The 11,770-nt window shown below is 53.5% G+C and overlaps 1 protein-coding gene across 1 annotated transcript in view; it reads left to right on the top strand.

The window, feature by feature from the left end:
• Window positions 1-8,264: 8,264 nt before the first annotated feature.
• Window positions 8,265-11,770, top strand: part of Leng9 (leukocyte receptor cluster (LRC) member 9) — a gene marked incomplete in the record, with an annotated part of 6,883 nt that continues 3,377 nt past the window's right edge. The window contains 2 exon segments of the mRNA XM_005413414.2: window positions 8,265-8,388; window positions 11,715-11,770.

Raw genomic sequence — 11,770 nt, 5'->3', positions numbered from 1 at the left:
CCTACCTCTTTTGTCTGTAACTCACTATTATTTGTCTATTTGTTTTCCTGAGAAACTATTTTGTAGACAATAATATGTAAAATGATAACCATTGATAATTTCCTACCATTTTTGTCTGTAATTTGCTAAGTCCCCCCTATTATTATGTTATCCTTCTTTTATTCTTTAAAATAAAAAAAAAAAACAAAATATATCACATCCTTTATATGTGTTTTGTTCTCTTACCCTTTTGTTATGTCATGAAAAACAGTAGTAAAACTTCCTCAAAAAATTCAAAATTGAATTACTAAGTGTCCCAGTAATCCCATTTCTGGGTATAAACCCAGAGTTGAAAGCAAAGTCTTGAAAGCTATTTAAACACTGATGCTTATCACAGCAAAATTCACAATAGCCAGAAGGTGGCAACAGCCCAAATGCTCATCACAGTTTTTTCATGAATGGATAAAGAATATGTGATATGCACATACTAGGAATACTGCTCAGCCTTTAAAAGGAAGAAAGTTCTGCTGCATACTGCAATATGGGTGAGCGCGGAGGGCATCGTGCTAAGTGAAATAAGTCAGTCATAAAAGGACAAATATTGTGTGGCCCCACTCGGAGGAAGCATCTAAAGTAGTCAAAATCGCAAAAATAGAAAGTAGGAAGGGAGGTGTTCGCGAGGGCCTGGGGCGGGGGAGCGGATTCGGTGCTCAGTGGGCTGAAGTTCCAGTTTTAGGGTGAGAACGTTGCAAAGCTCCGTTACACAAGACTATGAATATACCGAACGCTTCTGGACCGTTGAAAGGGTACATTTAATGTTGTGTGTTATTTGGCCACAAGTTTTGAAAAGGTTTGTTTCCTACCTAGCTAAGGACGAGAAGGATTCTGTTGCTCACAATTCCACATCTTCCTGAAATCGTCGCTTTTGTATCTCTGATGACAGTGTTGATCCTAGACTCCCACCTGCTGGGCATTTGAAGTTCCCTGCCTTGGCCGAGAGTAGCTTAGGGCCCCGAGGAGAGAGACCCGCATTTAATCCACAGGACACGAGTGAGACTTTCCCAGAGAGAGGATAAAGTGAGGCGAGGGAGGAGAAGAGATGTGCGAAGGTACCATTTGGAGGAGCTGGTCGGTCTCAGAGGCATTAGTTGTGCTGGGGAGGCGTCTTCAGGACCACATGTCAAGCCTCACAAGAAGTCCTTAGGGAGTCAGTGTCTCATCCCCATTTCACAGATAAATAACTGATTGGCTAAGATTAAAAGTGACTTGCTGGGGGCCACCCAGCCAAGAGTCCGCGGAGCCGGGAATCCACGGACACCCACTGGTGGGTTTGCCCAAGTCCTCCCGCTGGCACGTCCAGTCAGGGGGACTGACCCTCAGGAATGAATCCCCTGCAGCACCCAGCGGTGGGAAGCCGTCACAGTCCTGCAGTCGGGGAATGCAGCAACCGTTTCTGGGACCTTCTCACTTCCCCACGCCTCCCAGCGGATACTCTTTCTCCGCGGAACCTGCGGTGGCCCCGCGTCAAACTCTTCCCTGCAGGACGGGGGTGGGGAAGAGGCGGGAACTGCAGATGGCGCAAGCTTTGCGTCACTGGCAGGTGGCTTGGCAGGAATGCGAAACAGTCCAGACACTTCACAGGGCACCCAGGGCCATCACAGGTGAGCGGCACGCCCATTCCTGGGTATCCTTGCACGGAGGTGAACTTCATCCCTCTCCTCCCTTCCCCTCCCTCCTTTTTTTTTCCTCTTCCTGTTCTGGATCTAAGTGGGACTCTGTCGAAGTCCTCTTGCTTGTTAGAAACCCTAGCTCCAGCCTGGATCTCTTTGATACAGGAAAAACGTAACACCCAACTTGCTGGATATCGGATGCCCTAGGTTCATTTGCCCCAAAACCAAAGAATGACTCCCAAGGAATGGTGGAGGTGAAGCGTAGTAAAGGTTTACTGAGAAACAGCTCCTGAGACACAGGAAGGGTCCTGAAAGTGGGTGACCACCGAGGCGCTTCATCAGGGGTGATTTGTACCTGCAGTCACAGTGTGGGTACAATGTGGGTCAAACTACAACCAACCTATGGAAATACAAATATAGCTGCTTAGCTGATATTGATCCAACAGGGAAGCACGTCACACAAGAGCAAAGGCATTTTGGGAAGGGATGGGTCCGGTTGCTCAGGTCACCCTCCTGGGTGACTGATGTCCGTCTGGACTTCCTGGATCAGGTGGCACTAATTACAGAACAACTGCAAGTTATCGCTTATTCCTTAGGGCGGTACGCAGGCCTGGATATTGAATCTTTATCTTGAGCCCCGGCCTTCTTCAGAAGTGCCACCAGCCACAGTTCTGAGGTCTTTATTTTTGTGCTGACTTCCTTGAGAGCCCAGCCCATCTCTAACTGTGTATCAGTTTCTATGTAACTTAGCTGCCTACAATAACTTCACGGTCACACCTAATCCTGAGCTGCTGTAGAAAGACACATCTCTAGAAAAACACCTGCACTTCCAGTGCTGATTTCCAGCCCAGTCCAGACTCTGGACCTTGGCACAGGCCCTGCCTGGATGACTCAGCTTCCTTACCTGCCTGGGAGGACAGTAACAGCACTGACGTCACACACTGCTCTTTGACCACCAAGGACAACGTACGACTCTTCCGGAACCAGGGCTGGCTTTCCGATGTTGACCTGTTGTCCTGGGGCTGAGACCTACCGGCTTCCCTGCCTATGCTCTAGCCAAGCCAGAGCTAGGGGCCTTCACAGAGAGCCGCTGCAGCTCATGGTCCTGCAGAAGAGCCTCGCCTCGCCCTGGTCCAGATTCTTCACTTCCCCTTCTCCATTGCAGGGCCACTGACCACCAGCTACCCTTCCAACTGGAATAAATTATCATTAAAATTTCAGTTCCTCAGCCTCACTGCCTTTCCCCTTGGACAGGGTCTTTCTATGTATGGCAGGCTGGCTTCAAACTCAAGATCTTCCTGCCTCCCGGCAGCCATGATGGTGTAGCTAAAGACCCTGATTGAAGAGGACTTCCAGAGCTGCTACAGAAAGTTGCAAGAATAATGGGCTTCGCTCAACCTGAGAAGTCCTCTGAGGGGATTGTTGGCTGTGCTCTGAGGACTGCCTGAGTACCAGGATTACAGGACTCCACGCCCTGCCACTAGCCACATTTGAAATGCTCAACAGCTGCACACGACTGTCATAGTGGACAGCATGGGTGGCAGGACAATCCTGTCCTTCCAGAAAACTCTATGGATGAATCACTTTCTTCCCTGCTCCAGAGAAGCCTCGCTGCAGAAAACCCACCCTCTCCTTTGTCTCTGCTGCTAGGTCAATCTGCCCTGGTGCAAATCCTACGTGCACAAATGAATTGCTTTAGCTCAGTTGAAAAAAAAATTGTCCATGCCTCAGTTTATACATATGCAAAATGAGGATAACAGTATCAATTACCAGCCCCTCCCATTGTTCTAGGGAAGGGACTTATATCCCTGGAAGGTTTTAAGCCTCAATAAATGTTAGCTGCTATTGTCATTTACAAGATATGAATGAAAAATATACTGTGTGTTTAAATTTTTAAAGAGTACTACAGTAAAAGACATATTGCCAACAACCCCCCTCAGAGGACTTCTCAGGTTGAGCACGGCCCGTTATTCTTGCGACTTTCTGTAGCAGCTCTGGAAGTCCTCTTCAATCAGGGTCTTTAGCTACACTGTCACGGCTGCCGGGATGTCTCGAATCAATTTAAAATGTTTATTTTTCACGGTCACTTTGACTTTGGGGAAGAGCCACGAGTCACACAGTGCCGGATCCAGTGAATAAGGTGGACGAGGGCACACGCGATGTTTGTAGGCAGTGCCTTTGCACTGGACGGCACTCGGCAGCAACACTTAGCCCACCTCTGACCACACCTTACAAAGACACGAAAGAGGACTTCCAGAACTTCACAACGCAGCAAGAATGGTGAGGTAAGTGTACCTGAAGGAAAGGGCAGTATTCTGAGGGTAATTAATGTCACTGTGTCTTTTACATTAGAACATTTAAAAAATTCAGCAGGGCGTGGTGGCGCACGCCTGTAATCCCAGCACTCGGGAGGCTGAGGCAGGAGGATGGTTGGGAGTTCGAGACCAGCCTGGGCTACAAAGTGAGCTCAAGGCCAGCCTGAACTGCATAGCGAGACACTGTCTCCAAAAAAAAAAAAAAAAAAAAAAAAAAAAAAAAAAAATTTAAACACTCACCATATATTTTGGTCATCCCTTGCATTTTTATAACTCTGAAGTTCCAACCTCTATATAAATCTGTCTGTGTTTATGATGAATGATCGCAGAATAAACTAAATGTCGACCTAGAACCATCCTGCCGGATCGCACTTGTGTGTTTACAGTGCGCTGTGGGGTTTCTTTGAGCAGTCTTCACTACTGACTTGCGCACGCCACGTGGTACCTGGCCCTCCGTGGGCCATGGGGTCTGAATGCCTATGTCCCACCAGTGATTCTCATGTTGAACTTTTTACTACCAGAGTGGTGGCACTGGGAGAATAAGCCATGCAGTGCCCCTAAAAAATGGGATTAGACCCCCACCCCTCCCGTCATGTGAGAACAGCCAGAAGATGAGCTCCAGAACAGCAGGGAACAAACGTCTATAAGCCACTCTGTTTGTGATATTTTGTCACGGTAACCTGGATGGACTAAGAGAGTCTGGAAATATTTCTGGGGTTCAAACCAGGCACGTGGGAGGAGTGAGGGAAAATGCTTTGAGCATGGGGTGGGTAGAGCCCGGGAGGCTGCTCAGCATGGTACAGGGCATAGCAGGGCCCCTCACCGCTGGAGTGACTCAGCCCCAAGTGGCAGGAGCACCAAGGTTGCAAGGGAAGCACCTCCATCTGTTTCTGTAGGAGCCCACAGGCTAGGAAGTGTTCACCTTAGTGTCTCTCTCTCCCCGCTCCCCTCCCTTTCCCCCTCCCCCTCTGCACTCCTTCCATCCTGTCCTCTCTCACAGAGGATGTAGATGTGTTCGTGTATCCTTTGTGCCACTGAAGTTTACTTTGTAAAGAAAGAAACAAAAAAATCCCAGCAAATGTATCCAAACCAGCTGAAGGGACAAAAGCTTCCCGTGGGGGGACCTCTCTGCAGATGCTCCCTGTCCCTGTCTCCCTGTCCCTCCCTTCCCTGCAGGAGGCCTGGCTGCCTTCCCTCATCTCTGCACTCCTCTCCTCTGCAGCCCCACCTGCCTCCCACCTGCCTGGCCTCAGCAGCCTCCGGGTTTTACTAAATCCGGCGGGCCTGTTCTTGTGTTCTGCTTTACCGTACTTGTCCGCTTCTGAGACCCAATGAGAGGACCAAGCTTCCCCGCAAGGCCCCTGGGCTTTACTTTCTCCTCCCTCTGCTCTGGCTGCTGCCCGACCTTGCCGAGGGTTCTGTTACCTCCTCTTAGCTCTCAGATGGGGCTTCCCAGGCGTTTATCTTGGGTCATGAGTTTAGTCCATGGTCCGCTCCAAGGCGGGAAGGTGCAGGAGGAGGGCCTCACGGAGGAAAGTGCTCACCTTGTGGCGGCTGGGAAGCTCAGAGAGTCAAGGGAGGAGCTGGGAAGGGGCAACGGGACTCCCTCTCCTGACCAGACCCCGCCAGCTCTAATCCAGTCACCTTCCTTTTTTTTTTTGGTACTGGGAATCGAACTCAGGACCTTGTGCTTGCCAGACAGGAACTTGTGCCACTGAGCTATATCCCTGGCTAACCATCTTTTTTTTTTGGTACCGGGAATTGAACTCAGGACCTTGCCTTCCAGGCAGGCTCCTGTGCCACTGAGCTAGATCCCCAGCCCCCAGTCACCTTTCAAACACCTGGGGTGTTGGGGCCATTTCACAGCTCAACCACAGCAGGCCCATTCTTCAAAACGATGCATGCCAAACGTTTGACAGGTGAGCGTGGGACTGGGTGCCAGGCTGTTCACCACACAGGCCACGTCCAGCGCCTAACACTGCCGCCAGGATGACCCCTGAGGGCCATTTCAGTAGGCAGAATGCCACCCCCAAGTCATCCCTGCACCAGTTCCTGGGGCCATGCACCTGTCCCATCACACAGCTGCTACGCACTGAGGGGATGATCCCGCTGTGCTGGTCCTCGGTCCACTGGGCCACCGTCTCCTCTCCAGATCTCTCAGCAGACCTGGGTGTTGCTGCAGGTGCATCTTTGCGGACATGTTAACACCTCCATTCTGTTCTGTTGTTTGGCTCTAAGTGAAGGAAGCTGCCCTGGTAGGTATTGTGGGGGGCTCATATCCAGCGCTTTGAAAAGCCCTGGAGCCGCAGAGCATCCCTTGAGAAGAAATTCTGCTTCCTGTCTGCAGCAGCAGCAGCAGCAGCAGCAGCCCTGCCTCGGTTCCTTGGCCTTCCTGGCCCCAGTCATGCGGTTCACATCCTTGAAATGGCCCTCTGTACATCTGGTGTCTGTTTCCTTGGGTGCTGCTGGGAATCAAACTCAGCCATATACATGGCGGGCAAGCGCTCTACCGCTGAGCTGCATCCCCAGCCTCACATACGTTGTGTGTTAATACCATGTGAAGGAAGCACTGCAATGTGTATGAACCTCAAAGACATGTTCGTGAAAGAAGCCAGACACCCAAGACTGCACAATGCATGATCCCATTCATGGTCAGCGCCCAGAACAGGCAAATCCCTGGGGTCCCCCATGGGTGGGAAGGATACCCACTGTGCTGTGGGCTTCTCAGAGTAATGAACTGTTTAGAACTAGTGGGTGTGTAATAATGGGGCTCTACCACCTGCCGCTCAGCTGTTGATTTTTAAATGGTGAAAGTGCCGGGCATGGTGGCCTGGGCCTGTACTCTCAGCACTTTGGAGGCTGAGGCTGGAGGATTTCCAAGAATCTGAGGCCAGCCTCGGCTACGTAGTGAGTTCAAAGCCAGCCTCAACTACACTGTGAGACCTAGTTTCAGAAAAAATAAAATAAAATAAAATGGTGAATTTTATATCAGCAAAATATATTTGATTAAAAAATCCTTTTTTTGTGGTATTGGAGATTGAACTCAGGGCCTTGTGCGTGGAAGGCAACAGCAATACCACCCAGCTACATTCCCAGCCCTGATAAAAAAAATCTTTAACTTAGGCATATTATGTATCTCTATTGCTGAGTTTTTGGTGACCACTCCTCTCCCTTCAATTTTGCTCTGGAGTTTGAGCACAGGTTAGCTCTGGACCATCCCACACACAGATCCCAAAGAGAACTTTCTAACGCCTGTATCAGAGCCTGTCCTGCTGTGGTCACCCCTCCCGGACGGTCTCTGCTCCCGGTCAGTCGCCTTCAAGCTGGCCTCCCTGAGCAAGCCAGACTGCACCCTGGCCCGGTGCCCTGGGCCCCACCTGGCTGCCTGCCTTCCTCCTGGTGCCCCTCCTCCTCCCCGGCCCTGTGAGCGCCCACTCTTCTTGCAGTGGCAGCCCAAGGGCACGGCCTTGCGGTCTCTCCCAGCTGGCAGCCCAGCCCCAGCCACCCCTCAGCTGTCCGGGACCCAGGACCAGCTCCCCACCCTGAACCTGTCTCCTTGCAGGGACTCCTGGCTCTTCCTGGTTCAGGCCCTGCCTCCCTCAGGCCCCGAGGGACCTCCCTAACACCGGAATCCCACTGCATTTCCCGCAGAGCACAGGTGTTCAGGGACCTAACGACTTTTCTAGGGACGGTGGCTCAGGCAGGACTACTTCAAAACCAGAGCTTCTGCTCCCTCTCTCTCCCCTCGCTTACACTCCTGCAACAGCTGCTGCAATCTGGAAGAAATTACTCTTCGAAACAGCCAGACTTCCCCAGTTTCAGGAAATTCCAAGCTGGGCGGGGGCGGGGGAGGAGCCGGGTGGTGGTGGGGTCCATCCCTCCTCCACCCCTGTGATCTCCACCCACGCCCTGTCCGTAGCTCTGTGCCCCAGTCAGCGGGAGGAGCGCCGGCTTTTCCACCGCTGCCTTCTAGCCCTTCAGGTCCCGAAGGCAAACTTTCTGGGGATAAGGAGGCTTAGGAGGGGCCTGTGGCTTAACACTCTCTGCTGCCGGACAAGAACTGAGGAGGCTTGCGTGGAGACTCCACCCCTGCTCCGGTCCCCACCGTGGCCCCTGAGAGGGGCTGCCGCTCCTGGTGCAGGTAGGGGAGGGGCTGTCACGGGGCAGGAACCCTGGTTCTAAGGGAGGAGGCTGGGCTGGACCCCAGGTCTGAGGGAGGAGGCCCGAGGCAATAGCCCGGGGAAGGTGGACACCTGGGACCCTGTATCCGCCCCTGGTGAGTCCTGACACCTCATTGCAGGTGAGATCCCGCCCGCGCGCCGGGAGGAAGGCGGAAGAAGGGTGCGCAGTGGGCCAGCGAAGGTGGACTGCAGTCCCCAGCTCAAGGAGGCCGAGCGCCCTCTGCGCTCAGTGAGAACCTCCAGGTAAGGGGCGGTGGTGGGCAGGGGTCCCGGGTCCGGGCCAGAGGGAAGAGGGCTGGAAGCCAGAGGCGGGCGTGAAGTTCAGCCCAGACATGGCGGCCTGGAGTGCACGGTGCTCTCGGGGCTGGGCCGGGGTCTCCAGCCTGCCGTGCAGCCTGCGCTGCCTGCCGCCTGCCTCTCCCGGTCTCAGAACAGGTCGGGCCAGTCTGGGCCAGTATTTCCACCTTGGTGGGGGCTGGGGCCACAGGGCCGAGGTGAGCCCGCTGTGCCCCTTGCCCTGCAGCTGGAGCTGGCCCTGGCAGGAAAGAGCGGGTGGGCCTGGGAGGACGGAGCTGGTCTCAGGCGAGAGCCAGGGCGCGGCCTGTTTGTGCCGGCTCTGCAGCTTTCATGTTGGCCCAAAACAACAGCCCCTCTGTCCAAGCCCCGCTGGTGATGAACTTTTTCCAAGAGTGACCTCACTGCATGAAGCCCAGCAGTGCTGGTGGATGGAGATTAGAGCCTGGGTCCCAGCGGACGGGACGTTCTGGGAATCAGGGAGTGACTTGCCCAAGGTCTCAGAGCTAGATAGGACAGAGGCTGCATTCAAAAGCTCTGTCTTACTCAGATTTTCTCATCTGCAATGCAAAAGAAAAAGGAAAAAGACAATTTAGGGCACAAGGAAATCCCTGGCCTCTTGTTTCGTTTTGTGTGAGACAGAGTCTCACCAGGTAGGCCAGGCTGGGCTTGAAGTCATGGTGATGCTCCTGCCTCAGCCTCCAGAGTTTGGGGATCACAGGCGTACACTAAGCCTGGCTTGCGGGCCTTTACGTCCAATCAGAACGCCATGTTTTGACTGTGGCTGCATACCCACTCACTCCGAGAGTGGCTGCGAGCAGTGCAGGAGCGTCCTTCCGCGGCAGCCTTCATCGGCCAGGTTCTCAGCACTGGCTCCTGGGTGGCCAGGGGCCAGTCACCGCGCCTCCGCTGCAGCCAGCACACGTCCTAGATCAGACAGCAGAACAGTGCTTCCCCTCGGGGTTGTTCCGAGGATTACACATTTTAGTTTACGTGTGTGAAGCGCGCAGACCAGTGCTCCGAGTGAGTGAGCACAGTGGAGATCCTCCGCCCTGCGGACTCCTGTGGTTCAGAGGGGTAAACTGAGGGGCAGGGTAAGGAAGCTAGCTAAGGGCCCCATGGGGAGGGAGTGAAGTGTGATGTCAGAACCAGTAGTGACAGTGGCCTGGTCTGCAATGCCAGTGCAGGAGGAGAGAGCAAAGGCAGGCAGGCCCCAAAAGAGGCGGCAGCCCTAAGTGTCAGTAGGGACAGCCAGAGGCAGCGGGCAGGGCCAGAGCCCTCGGGGTGCTGGCTTTGTGAGCTCAGGCTGGGACACAGGGTCCAAGCTGCAGTTTTAGTTGGCCTTTGCTTACTGAACATTCACTGTGTGCTTGCCGGGCACGGTGCTACATCCCACCAGTTCTTACCAAAAAGACGGAAGTGCTCTAGTTTCGCCCTGTGCTCCACGTGCGGTCAGAAACAGGTCAGAAAGGTTAAGGAGATTCCCCAAAGCAACACAGTATGCGCAGAGCCAGATCCAAACCTGGCCTTCAGCCTGCTGCCCTGGACACCCACGGCCCACTGCAGGTCAAGTGCTGCGGTTAGGGCCCGCTGACACGTAGAGGGGCTTCTGACTTTAACCTGGACCAAGATTCCTGAATGAACCAAGTCCAGTGTTTAAAAATAGAGTAGAACAGAAAATATCAGCTAGGCCACCACGTTGTAAGGCTAAGTCTTGTTTCACAAAGTTTTTGTTTCTGTTATGGAGAAGGAGGAAGCGGTGATTGTGCTGGATGCAATAAACTATGTTTACTCATCGAGGTTAAGGTCAGGGAAGACTGAATAGTGCAGAAGGGGCAAGAAGACAGGTTCCCCAGGAGAGGTGGGAGGAGACAGAGGGGGAGGGAGAGACAGAGAGAGGGAGACAGAGAGATGTAGGGAGGCCTAGGGCAGTCCTCACAGGCCATCCACCCACATGACTGTAAACCCTTTCGGTTTACTTTTCCTCCGGGGAATCAAACTCACGATCTTGTTCTTGCCAGGCAAGGGTTGTGCCACTGAGCTCTATCTCTGGCCTCCCTAAGAATTGCAAGAGATATTATTTTTGGTTTCTTTTTGGTATCAGGAATCGAACTTAGGACCTTGCGCTTGCCAGGCAGGCACCTGTGCCCCTGAGCTATATCCCCAGCCCTCCTCCACACCATCTGACGCCTCCTGGGGAGCTGGTTACTAAGGACAGTGCTGGCTGCCTGTCTCCCTCCTGTTTTACCCAGCAGTTACTGTTCAGGGACCCCCGCCCCCTCCAACAACACAGCATTACCAACGACCGACGCTACCACACAAACACGATTTTCTTCAGTCGGCCCCTTCCGTGCGCTCTGCGAGGGAGGCAGTGTTATTTTATCCACTTTACAGAGGAAAACAGATGAATTTATCCCCACTCAGCTAGCTGGCAAAGGGCGAGGCTTCTACTGAAATGGAAGGTCCTCACTGTTAGGACGAAAGTACAAAGTCACCCAAGTCCCACCTGGAAGTTCCACACACACCTGCCCAGTTCCACGACAGGGCTGACACTGCCTGCGGTTTTATCACCACCCAATCCGGCGCCGCCGGGAGGGAACAGCGCACTTAGTTTACAATGTACAACTTCCAGATTCACACAGATACCACTGTTGGCATTTTCTTTTCTTTTCTTTTTTTTTTTTTGGTACAGAGAATCGAACTCAGGACATTGCGCTTGCCAGGCAGGCGCTTATGCCACTGAGCTATATCCCCGGCCCAAAGAGAACAGGGATTTTTTTTTATTTTTTCCGGTACTGGGAATCGAACTCACGTGTAAGGTACTTTGTAGTATTGTTTTACAAAATGTGAGAAATTGTTTTCTTAGGTCATGGTCTCTCAAAACCAGGTAACTAAACGGTGTGGGTACATACGGCCCCTAGGACCGCCCAAGTCCCCCACACCGGCTCTTCAGGCTGGCCCGTTAGGACCTCTGGACACCCAGGCACTGCCCTGTCTGTAATGTCCGCCCCGGACCTCTCCCGCTGGCGTTTTCTCAGCCAGGTGGGGACGCACCCCAGGGTCCGCGGAGCGCGTTTCTGGCGGTGGGAAGGCTCCCGGGCGCTCAGCACAGCGCCGGGGCATGAAGGAGCCAGGCGGGCCCAGGTCGGCCGCTAGGATTTGGGGCCAGCAGCCGTGACCCCCGCCGCCTCTCAAAACCTGTTTCCCACCGGTCAAGCGGCAGCGATCGCCCGCCCCGCGGCTCGCGCGGCGCTCTGACGCCCCTGCCCCCGCAGATGCCCACGCTGAAGCAGCCCGGCCCCGCGCAGCCCAAGAAGCGCAGCCCCCGGCG

This window comes from Chinchilla lanigera, unplaced genomic scaffold (assembly GCF_000276665.1).
Source record: "Chinchilla lanigera isolate Chin_1 unplaced genomic scaffold, ChiLan1.0 scaffold00166, whole genome shotgun sequence".
NCBI lineage: Eukaryota > Metazoa > Chordata > Mammalia > Rodentia > Chinchillidae > Chinchilla > Chinchilla lanigera.
This window is presented reverse-complemented; position numbering and strand designations above follow the sequence as displayed.